Source organism: Rosa chinensis, chromosome 4 (genome assembly GCF_002994745.2).
Source record: "Rosa chinensis cultivar Old Blush chromosome 4, RchiOBHm-V2, whole genome shotgun sequence".
Lineage (NCBI taxonomy): Eukaryota > Viridiplantae > Streptophyta > Magnoliopsida > Rosales > Rosaceae > Rosa > Rosa chinensis.
In genome coordinates, this window is record NC_037091.1 from 1067999 (window position 1) to 1079917 (window position 11919).

Genomic DNA, 11919 nt, shown 5'->3' on the forward strand with positions numbered 1-11919 from the left:
CTTTGATATCTGGTTCATATTGTTTCTTAGAAATTCCCTTGGTAACCCTTTGTGATTTCCTAGGTTCGACACTTTCTAACCCAAAAGACTCATTAAAGTGTAGGGGTACCTGAGGTGGATCATTCTGTCCGGGATCTTCAGTTGGTGATGCAGAAGGGGGAATATCTTGTGTGTGAGCTTCAGATAAGACTTGATTTTGATTCAAACTATCCAGAAAAGTCGTCTCTTCTGTCTCGGAATTCACAACGCTCTGTTCAGCAGTTGTATTTTTTGTTTCAGAATTCACAACACTCTATTCAGCAGTCACATTTTATGTTTCGAAATTCACAATGCTCTGTTCGGCAACTGCACTATGTTCAGCAGTCGCATTTTCTGTTTCGGAATTCACAATGCTCTGTTCGGCAACTGCACTCTATTCAGCAGTCGCATTTTTTGTTTCCGAATTTCTACCTTCAAATCGTTCCTCCAAATTTTCCAAGTCTTCAAAGACATCAAAATCAATAATAGAACGAGGATTCTCTTCACAACCTCTCTCCCCCTGAAGGGAAGACTGAGAAGCTCCCCCTGAGTAATAAGGCTCGGATTCACGAAAAGCAACATCAAGAGAGACATGTATAGTGCCAGTAAGAGGATCATAACATCGATAACCCTTCTTGAAGTCAGCATAACCAACAAATATACACTTACGGGCACGGGGATCAAGCTTGCTGCGTTGAGGCTTGGGAATATGAACATAAGCTGTGCACCCAAACACCCAGGGCTCCAAATTAGGCATAGAAGGGATGGTCAAAAGTGTATGAAGCTTCTGATGAGGATTTTGAAACTCAATCACCCGTGAAGAAGTACGGTTGATAAAATATGCTGCTGATTTCACTGCTTCTCCCCAATAAGACCGAGGTACATTCATGCCAAACAAGGAAGCACGAACAACTTCCATCAACTGCTTGTTCTTTCGTTCTGCTAAACCATTATGTTGAGAAGTATAAGAATTGGAGGTTTGATGACGAATTCCATGTGACCAGCAAAACTCAATCATAGGGTCATTCACAAACTCTCCACCATTTTCAGACTGAAACACTCTGATGGATTGTTGATACTGAGTTGCCACCATTTTGTGGAATTTGGTAAACATTCTAAATACATCACTCGTATTCTTCAATAATGACACCCATGTCATGCGAGAGCAATCATCAATAAACGTTACAAAATACTGAGCTCCAGAAAGAGAAGGAATTTTCGCAGGACCCCAGACATCAGAGTTTATCTTCATAAAAGGAACAAGACTTTTATTAAGACTTGGTGAATATGAAATACGGTGACTCTTGTCCAGTTCACAAATGTCACAGTGGAAATCCAAATCACTAACAACTGAAAACAAATAAGGTTGCAGCTTCTTAAGATAACTAAAGGATAGATGACCTAAACGGCGATGCCATGACCATACAGCTTCCTTCGCATTCTCTACCCCGTTAGCTTGTCCCAAAAGATGCTTCTATTTCTTTCCAGTCTCTTGTTAGATCCAGATAGTATAATTTCCCCTTTCAAACAACATAACCAAGAATCCATCGAGTCAGAATGTCCTGAAACACAAGAAAGAAGGATAGAATGTCACAATACATGCAAGAACTAAAATAATTTGACCAACAGACATGAGATTATAAGCTAGTGATGGAACAACTAAGACAGATTCAAGGGTTAAGATATCAGATAAAGCAATAAAACCTTCTCCGGTGACCGGAGTTGGAGTACCATCAGCAGTAGAGACAACGTCTTGAGGGGAACGTCTAAGGTTTTTCACAAGACTTGGGTCATTGGTCATATGGTCAGATGCACTTGTATCAATTATCCATGTACTATTAAAAGTAACCTTACCCTTCATACCTGACTGCGCTACATTAGCGGAGGCATTGTCTAGGTAGACTTCCTCTGTAGTAGCAACAGCGGCCTTGCCCAGATTCTTTGGCGGTTTCTTGGTGAAGTCCCACCAATCAGGGTAACCAATCACTTCATTGCACCGCTCCTTGCTATGACCCAATTTCCCACAGATAATGCACCTTTTGTTTGCATATGGATTTGGTTTACCTAGAGGACGGCTTGGAGAAGGTCCTGAGAAGCCTAGAGGAGGACCCTGTTTGCGTTGAGCCATAACAGAAAATTCGGTAGTCACCGAATGCCCCATAGCCTGTTTCTCTGATTGCATCATTGAGGAATTCATGATTTTCGCAGGATTGGATTTTCAAGGGTTTCAAGATGGATATGAATGTTTTGGAAAAAAAAGTTTTTTTTTTCTTTTTTCGAAAAAAGGTATGGTGATGGTGGTTTGAAATTCAGGATGGTTTGATTTCAACAGTGGTGGTACGTAGCGGTTTGTGGTGTTCTTCGGGATTCAGGATTCAATGGATGCAGCGCAAGTTCAAAGGATTGAACCTTCTCTGATACCAAGTAGAAAAGAATACTTCAATTCAGTATTAATTTGATGATTCTATTCATCCCACAATTGGTGTATAATGAGTGTATATATACAAGTACAGAGGAGTAGTCTAACTCTAATAGGAAACAATTAATCTTTCCATAATTACAGGATATCCTAATTAAATAAAATCCTAATTACATACAGATTTACAACGATTCTACAGAATGAGGCTCCTCCTTTTCTTCTAGATCTTTGTCGACTAGACTCACTTTGTCTTCCGAATTTCCAGTTTATTTAAGTTGTAGTTTTCTGTTAGACTGGAGGTTAATACCTCTGTAGTTCTTATGTTTTAAGCTAAAGGCATGGGCATTGTCCTCCCTTCTTTTGGTTTGTAATATCCAGCTCTTTTAATAAATCTGGTTGGGAGGCTCTACTCTCTCCAATCATATTTTAGCCACACAAAAAAAAAAAAAATCAAGGCCCACTACAAAACTCAGTATATTGGGTCCACTGCAAACCTCAGTACATTGGGTCCCTGGATCTGATTAGCGGACACTTTATTAAATTGGCTGTCTAAAAGAAATACATTTGACAGATTCAAAATAATATAGATACATCTTTCAAACACAAAAGTCGGTACAAAACCAGAAATACAAATTCATATGAACTACGGTTGGTTTGATCCCACAATGGGTACCTAGGCAATCTAGCGACCCATTAGATGCAACTACAAGTCCAAACAGAACCTCTGACTGCACCAGTCAAATTCTTCCAATTCGAATCCCTGACAGCTCCACCAGTCAAATTCATCAAAACATAATCCCTGACTCCACCAGTCAAATTCATCCAAACTGAATCCCTGACTCCATCAGTCAAATTCATCTAATCCGAATCCCTGACCTCACCAGTTAAATTCATCCAAACACTAGAAAGGTCAAATCATTCCTAAAATGACCTCAGACACAAATCGAATCCCTGGTTCACTCACATCAAATTGTTCCAAACACTGTTCTCATTTCAAAAAGCAATAATCTCCAATGGGTCATTCACTCATTGGAATTCTTGAACTACGAGTGGCTTGATCCCTTTCCAAGGGCACGTAGGCAATCCATTCAAATATCCGGGTGCAGCCGCAAAAACAAACACACATCCACAATTGGTTTCTATATAACTGGAATCAAATGATGTTTCCCTATAACAAGGGATTGTAATTAAGAGACACATTCTGTCTTGAATGTCGAACCCGAAATAATTAAAACGTTATTCACTAAATGAATACGAGTGAAATTATGTTGGGTGACATTTTCGCTCACTGTGTGCATATTTTTACTCAACACCAAGAATACTTACTTAACCATAACTAAGAACTACTTACAAGTTTCTTGATTTAGTTCAAATATAAGTGGATTCTCTAGGGAATGGTGCAGATAAATTTACTAGCTTCCGTAGATACAGATGATTCCAACAAGACAAGTGCCTTATTCTTCTTTCTTTTCCAAGTCTATACATTCTGTTTTTAATACAGTGTTTTTGCATTACCATTACAGGTGTACATCATAACGGTGGAAAGCTCTTCAAGAGTTCAACAACCTCTTAACTCATGAGTTAGGTTGGTTGAGGTAGTATTTTTTGTATTTTTCATAATGTACATTGATAATTAAATCTCAATCTTTGATTTTATTTCTGTCAGTGCTCATACTAATGAGTTTTCCTAGTAATTGTAGTGCAATTTTTACCCTCTTACTGACCTAGTCATCCATTCGCTCCTCTTATGCATTCCAAATTCTATATATGAGATGTTGTTGCCAACTCTATTGATACTCTATCAGTCTCTTGGCTTTGCTCTGCTATGAGAGTTAGATAGGTTTATGAGGGATTATGGCAATTGATCACAATTAGTAAGAAGGAAGATTCATAGAAGAGTAGTTAAACTTTGAACACTAAGCTAGTTCTAATAATTGATGCAAAAACTTAGTGAGTTGGTATTGATGTCTAGCTGAGCAGTGGGTTTGTGTCATGAGTCATGACGTCCCTGTGCATGATTACAAGGATATGAATTTAGTTGCTAGTCTATACATATATGCTTTGTCGCTAGTCTAACTCACAGTTTTTTCTTTTTTAACTTTAATTGCAGTGTCCTTGCTGCTACTCTTTTCTTGTGCCAGTGCTGCATTTGTTCTTGTAATTTAAATAAAACTGGCAAAGTAGAAGCACTTTAGATTTTCTTTCCATTTATATCCTAGAGCTTGTAGTTCGATTTATGTGTTTTAGTTTGTCATTGGCCTATTTGCTATTATTAGGGACCTGTAGATTATATTATTACATGTCTGAGAAATGATACATGTTTACTCTATGTCTACAACTCAACAGTTTAGAGCCAATATGTTGTGGTGGTTGTAGACAAATCTACAGGTTGCACATATGTAATCTCTTTTAGGTTAACATTTTTAGAATTAGAAGTGTTTGTCTTTCAAAATTGATGGTCATACATTCATAAGCTTATGAGAATTCAAGCTAATGTGACCATTAGCTTTATTGTTCGTATGTAAAACACCTTAGTCAAAGTGCTCTTCAAAATCTATAACTTGGAAGTTCATTAGAAAGTAGATTGTTTTATGTGCATGACAAGATTAAAGATGCTGGTGTTACTGAGAATAAGATAAAGGCTGCAAAAATAGCAAGGTAACCTTTACACACTGGTGCTAACAGACAAATGAGCTAAAAGTTGTTGATTAATAATCATATTGTTGTACGTGTATTAGCTTGAGATTTGAAGAACCTACTATCTTATAACATGATTATCGATACATATCAGTATTGATTCATGAAAGTATTTGTTCTCTTCAGTTGAATTTGCTCAATATCCAATTACCTTCTTTGATAATTTCTGGTTCTTGCATATTCTCAATGCTTGCCATTACCATAGTGGGAGATCTAACACTTTCAATGCTTGATAGTTCTGATGTAGCTAATATAGCTGATCTAGTAAGTAGAAAAGTAAATGTTACAATTGAGAGTTAAGTTCATACTTACATTCATTGTGTTTCATGTATAACTTTTTAGGGTTAATGCTCATACACCCCAAATCCGTGAGAATACTTCTCATACACCGCAATGTCTTATTTTTGTTCCTTCCCACACAAGCTTTTCTCTCTTTCTTTCCTACCTACCCGTCTTGTTAAAATTCATACCGTCTATACCCTTCTTTTCATTCTATAGCAATTCTCTTTGCTGTTGTAGTTTGTCAGAGTCTGCATATGCATATTGTTGTTGTCTCTTTCATCTGGTTTGATGTCTATTTCATTATCTATTTAACAAAGGTTTTAGAAACGTGGTGGGCCCATCAGAGTTTTGTTTAAATATATATACAGAGTTAACAGTCATCCTCTGATTCAAAGGTAAACAGTACGTATTAATTCATAATTTCGATTGTTGACAGACTTGAGTTGATTGCTATCTGCAAAAATACTAGCAAAGAATTGCAAAAAGAGAGAGAAAAATTGAGAAAGTTGAAAGCCTATAGAGAGAGTCTTAATAGAGAATCTCCCAACTACTGGGATATCATTTATAGACTTCAAACTAGAATCTATAAAGTAGAACAAGATATTGATAATCTCTTATATGTTCTAGAAGAGGAACAAAAACCTCTTGATTATTTGAGCATTAGTTAGATCCGCAAATCACTGGTATCAAAGCTTGTAAAATAGCTCAAAGGGGAATCCCCCCTAATGGGGACAATGTCAGAATTGCTATTAGAGAAAATAAATTCTCTATTAAATTCCTCTGATGAGAAATATCAGAGACTGTTACTAGAATTATCTAGATGTCAATGAACAGCAAAAAACGGAAAACAAACTGGAAAGATTGGAAAGATTGGAAAACAAACTGGATTATATCAAGGAACTTCCAAAAACGGAAGAAGAAAAGCTAACAAGTGTTAGTAGAAAAATCAATGAACAGCAAAAAACGCTGGATTCAATGAAAAATATACTGAAGGACAAGAAAGTGCCTACAGTAAAAAAGAAAGCTAATAGATTCAAACCATTAGAAAAACCAGATAAGAATCTTGTTCCAAACATGATTTTTCTGGAACCATCTACTAGTCATACTAGTATCCGGTATGAAAACCCGAAAAAAAGAGATATCAAGATGTTAAGCATCTTTGGAAAAAAGAAAGGAGTACAGCTCCTGAATGCTGAAGAATTCGAATACAATGAAATCGAGCATGAGGTAAAAAACGCCTCAATTCCAAAGCTAGATTTCAATCAAATCTACAAGAGGGGAACATTTGACCTGATGGATAGCCATCATTTCAAATTGCTGGAATTCACAACCCCTTCCATAACAGGAGAAACAGATCTACTACTAATCACTCCTGCTGAAGTTACTAGAGCAAAAGCAAAAAATTATCAATTTATGCACATTGGACAGTCCAAGTAGGCATAAAACTTCTTGCTCGGGAAGGCATAAATTGTTCAGTTCTATGTGTCTTACAAGACAGTAGACTAACAGATTTTCAAGCTAGTCTTTTGGGAACCCTTGAAGCATCTCTATGCAATCAAGTGGCTTATTTCAACTGTTTCCCAAACTTTTCAACCAGCTTGAAAGATGCAGCTCACTGTCTAAGACTGAGAGTCAAGACAGATGGCATATCTATGAAAAATGGTATGCAAGAATTGGCTATAGTATACAGAATATACTATAAATTGATGAGTACTACAGTAGAGCCAAAGACAAGGATATTAAACATCCCTGGTCTTACTATTGGATTCCTTACCAGCCAAAAAAACCATTCACAGCAAATCCACAAGGTTACTTGGAATGAAGTAACTTTTCCTATTGAATGGAAATTATCTTGTCCGAAGCTACCAGTAGAAAATGCAAAAGCAAAAATTTATGAAAGTAGAAAGACTGGAGAAATCAGTCTCAATTTTGACAATCACACAAAAAGTGATGTCTGTCCTGAGAATCTCAGGATAAACAAGAATCTTCTCAGAAGAAGCTATAGCACTAGAGAAGCTAGTGTTAGTGGTACAAAACCCACTATAGAAGAACTAATTTCTGAAGAAGAATTGGAAGCTGATCTAAATAGACAAGTCCATATGTTCAGAGCTAAGAGGCTCTATGAACTTTATGAAGAAGCAGTATCTTGTGAAAATCCTAAACGATTAGAGAAACTAATCGAAGAAATGAAAGAATTCAAAATCAGAAAGATGAGAAAAGTCTTTCCTTACCAAGATATTGAAATGGAAGAAGGAGAAAGCTCCAGAACTTTCATCAGCAGAGAAAAAGGGAAAACAAAACTCCCATTTCAGAAAACCCCCACGGGTAAAAAAGGGCAAAGAAATTCCCAAAGATTTGTCCCAGAGGACAATATGTCCAGAGTTCCAATCACGAACTATGACATCTGGTTAAATCTAGACAAGAGTCTAGACAAAAGAAAAACCATTGACCAATGGGTAGATAGCTTGATGATGGCTTCTGCACTTACCCTTGGAAAATTTGAAGCACCAGATTTGCAGGTATACTATGAAACTACTCTTACTAGAGTAGCAAAAAAGTATTATCTGTCTTTCAAAGAAACTGCCAGAGGAAGAGACTGGCTAGAAGAAATCAAAAATTCAAAATCTCCATATGATTTTGTAGTACCCCTGTATGATCAGTTCTGTGGAGATCATTCAAATCTGAGTGAGAAGGCTAAAGAAACGGCCAAATCAAATATCTATGCTCTCAAAATCTGTGACATGAGATATTTTGAAGAATACTTGAATGAATTTTAAGAATATTACTGTACAATTGGTGAACTAGAGAATACTGATCTAGTTAATCTATTGCACAGAAAACTCCCTGAACCATGGAGAACAGCTGTGAGAGAAAGCATAGCTGAAAAACCAATTGAAAGATTTTCAGTTGGAGGAATTGCCGACAAAATCCGGCAATTATTAAAAGAGCAATGCAAAGCCAATCTTAGAGCTAAGATGGCCAAGAAACAACTCAAACGAGTTGAAAATTTCTGTTATGGAATATTTGATATGCCCACAAATTGGGGATGTCATGAATCCAAATTCCACAGAAATAAGAAGGAAAAATATTACTCTAGAAAATTCAAAAAGAGTAATAAGAAAAAGATTGGAAATTCAAGAAGAGTTCCAATTACAAGAAGCAGCAGGATGAAGATCCTAAAAAGAAATTCTTCAAGAAAAAGAAGAATACTCATCAGCATAAACAACCAAGCAAGAAAGCTTGCAGATGTTGGTTACGTAAAGCTGAAGGGCACTATGCCAATGAATGCCCGGAAAAGGGTAAAAGATCTACTAAAGCTCTCTTTGAAGAATATGAGCAGATAGTAGAAATAGCAAATATGAAAGGCTACGAAATAGCCTATTCTGATGATGAAGATGACAACAGGTCAGTTTATTCTGCCTGGTCTGAAGAAAATTCATCTGAGTCTGAGACAGATTCTGAAGTAGAGTACTTCGAATCCAGACAAATGAATGTCTTGAGAATCAAAAACTGGGAAGAAAGTAAGATAGGGAGATTGTTAATCGTGGAGAGATTAACATTCTCAAAGTAGCATCTGCTGATAACATATCAGATCCATTCACTAAGCATTTATCACAAGCAAAGCTAGAACAACATCTTGAGAAGATGGGTGTACGTTTCATGGCTGATTGGGTTTAGTACAAGTGGGAGATTGAAGGAATTGTGTCCTAAAACAATCATTTTGATGTAATTATTATTGTAATGATTATTAATCAAAAGGGCAAGTTTATTGTTCATTGCTTATATTTGATATTTGATTGAACAAGGTCCAACGAATATGAGTTAAAGAGAAAGTAATCTAAAGAGTTAGATGTGTGAGACCTTTACTCTTTCACACTCTTATCCTAAAAGGTTCCTAGTCATAGGATTATCACTTGGACATTGATAATCCGGAAAGACTAGCACATACTATGTATGCTCAATATGGAAGATGATATGTCTCTTGTCATTTTTGTGGAGACACTAATACAAGTATGTGGTGCTCTTAATTTAAAGAGTACACTGAACGCGATCATTAGAGTTCTTGTATGGAGTCTTACTTACATGTCTAACTTGAACTCAAAATTGCAATAATACAAATTAGTCCTTTGACCTGAGACACCATAGTTGTCTTATGAGTGAATTGATTATTTCTTGATGATGCAATAATATTGTGTCCCTTAATGGATATAATAGATGCATTCATTGGTATAATCAATTCGGTCATGGGGACATGTGAGTGTACAATAAGGAATCTCTATCCTTAAGTAAATAAGGTGTATGTTCAAAGATGTGATTCAATGAGTCTTTGGACAAAGCATTGAATGAGATTAAAAAGGAGTTTCTAATCACATTCTAAGAATCACATAACAATGAAAATCACATTAGGGGATTGACATATCAATTCCATACCCCGATGATGTGATTTAGAACATAGTGTTAGAGAATGACCATATTGTATTGTAATTCCAATTGAATAGGTTCTTTGTCATTCTACATTAACTAGGGTAGTCATGATATGTTGCAAGACGTCACTCATGACTTGTGAAGTCCCCGAGGATTAATAAACATTTATAATCCTAATAACAAGTGAGAATCAAAAATGGAGTTTTTGATTCGTAAACAAAATAGAATGGTTTCTATAAACTTCACTGCCTTGTTAATTAGAACCTAAGAGATCGCACACCATATAAGTGGATCATTGAGATTGTATCTGAAGAAGATTAAACAAGAGTTGGTTATGACCAAATAATTAATTAGATTTATTATTTGGACATAATTAGGATTTTCGGGTAAAACCGAACCTTTTGGGCCTAAATGATTGTCGGGTTTTTTGGTGTGGACTTGGGCTTCACTAAATGAGATTTAAATGAAAGCCCAAGACACATTTTTAGTGCCTAATAACATGTATGGACCAGCCAACATATTGACTTTATGAAAGCCAATATTTTTCTTTTAGTAATTGGAGTTATTTCCTATTATATATAAGTGAAAGCATGGACATAATAATAAGTGTGTCTCCACACTATTATTTTCAGATTTGAGAGAGAGAGAAAGAGTTCTCTCTTTGTCCATTACCAAATTAAAGGAAAGAAGAACACTTGCATAATTTCTTCTTTTCTTTCATCTTTCTTCATCTCTTGATTCACTTTGTGAAGATCCTTAGAGGCCATATCCTTTTGTGGCTTTACTTATTACATCAAAGAGAAAATTACAAGCACAAGAAGGAGTACAAGAAGGAGTTCTTAATCCAAGGTGCTTCAAGGTGGAGGAGACACACACAAGGAGAGATCAAGGAGAGGAACTTTGGTGGTTCACTTGGATCGGATTAAGATCACGCTCCAAGGGTGAGTAGAACATAAACTACTTCTTTGTTCTTCCTTACTATGCATGCTATGTTTATATACATATCACAATAAGCCAAGATCATGGGTTAAAGGAATGGATTTTATGTTTAGTTAGTAGTTTAATGGTTACACTAATTCCGCACTAATTAAAAAGTTTTGAAATCCATCCATTCCTTCACAAGGGAAATTCAAATATTTCTATGCAGCATTCAGCCGAAACTACGAGTTGATGTACTTTATCGGAACACTTTATCTGCCAATGCAAAGGAGCGTCATACTTGGACAACTCCAACATGATTTGAGTACGTACTTATATCAATTCCAACTCCAACTTTCTCCAAATCGGCATAAGATAAGTAACCATATCTTATATTTTACGCTCTTGCAATTAGAGCTATTACCATGCCTATGCCACGCTTCATATATTTTAAATGACTTTTAAAGCATGCTTATAAAACATATTATATGTTTTAGTAGCACACCTACTATGCCTACATACTATTGCCATGCCTATGCCATTGAAGCATGCGAAGCATTTCACATTGATCGCATTTAAGCATTTTTGATAGCATTGGAGCATGTGAAGCATTTCACATTGTTTGGACCTGAATTTAGAAACTTCTACGTAAGGCAATTTGGAGAGTCGATCGAAATAGCATCGGGTCGTGTGTCTGAGTTGAAGGTGTCACTTGACCGAGGTAATAGCTTTGAATCATACGACTAAGAAGAATGGGCCATTCAGCCACTTGACCGAGATTTGAGACTTTGGGTCGAACGACCTAAAATTAATAAAATGGGCCATACAGCCATGCCTTTAGACAAACCAAGTGAAAAATGGGTGAATGCGCAAACAGGTTCAGAGAAGGACTAGGAGTGCTCAGTCAAGCCCAAATAATAATTTCGGCCGAGAGGTCATTCAAGGAAGGAATTCTCACAAGGAAGGATTTCAAGTCGATTGATGATTTCGATTGTGAAGATTTCAGATATCAGCCAAGTCAGGATTTTATGAGACGAATCAATCCTAAAAGGAAGGAGAATCCTACTTAAGTTCCACGTCTTGGAGGACAAGTTAGCTAGGGTTTTTGACTTGTATATATAGCACCTTGTAACTCATTGTAAAAGGTCCTGCACCACACA